Source organism: Penaeus vannamei, chromosome 16, assembly GCF_042767895.1.
Source record: "Penaeus vannamei isolate JL-2024 chromosome 16, ASM4276789v1, whole genome shotgun sequence".
Taxonomy (NCBI): Eukaryota; Metazoa; Arthropoda; class Malacostraca; order Decapoda; family Penaeidae; genus Penaeus; species Penaeus vannamei.
The window spans coordinates 9,803,761-9,804,436 of NC_091564.1; the positions used below are offsets into that span (position 1 = coordinate 9,803,761).

The 676-nt window shown below is 28.1% G+C and overlaps 1 protein-coding gene across 1 annotated transcript in view; it reads left to right on the forward strand.

Annotated features, from left to right (window-relative positions):
* Nucleotides 1-676, forward strand: part of LOC113818122 (endoplasmic reticulum-Golgi intermediate compartment protein 1) — a 24,194-nt gene extending 23,518 nt beyond the window's left edge. The window contains exon 8 of the mRNA XM_027370276.2: nt 1-676. This exon is cut by the window's left edge and continues 720 nt beyond it. The gene's annotated coding sequence lies outside the window, so the exon portion shown is untranslated.

Sequence of the window (676 nt, forward strand, 5' to 3'; positions counted from 1 at the left end):
TTAATTTCAATGAGTTTGACAGAGGCTCATCATATGTACATATGATATTATTTTATCCTTAGATAGCTAGTACATGAACTGAATCAGACAGAAGATAACCTTTTGTTTTGCAGTCAACCAGTTATAGCTACTGATAATCTGAAAAAAAATACTAGTATGAAAATCAGTGTAATTGTCTTGTGACATCTGAGACTATTACTATTACTTTAATTTATATATCTGGTCTAATGCTGAATATGAAATTGGTATTAAGTGATAAGCTAATTTAATACTACTTATTTAGACCAGATTTTATATTAATGACTCAGTGATCAGCAAAATGATAATGCTAGTACTACTTATTTCATATTCTTATTTTACGTGAACCATTAAGAATATGTCCTATCAATGATCTGCAAAATGATGCTAGTACTACTTATTTCATATTCTTATTTTATATGAACCATGATGAATATGTACTATCAAATCCCAGATTTCTTTTTTTTCTGAGAAAACAACATTCCACAAGTGATTTATGATCTGTGGTAAATTTACAGATATTATGGACACTTGGTAATTCTTTTTTCCCCACCCCATGGAAAATTAAATTTATGCATGTTAGAATGGCATCAGTGTAAAGCTGTATTTTTATACTTATCATTCTGAGCATTCTGTTTTAATAAAAAATTGAATTCTA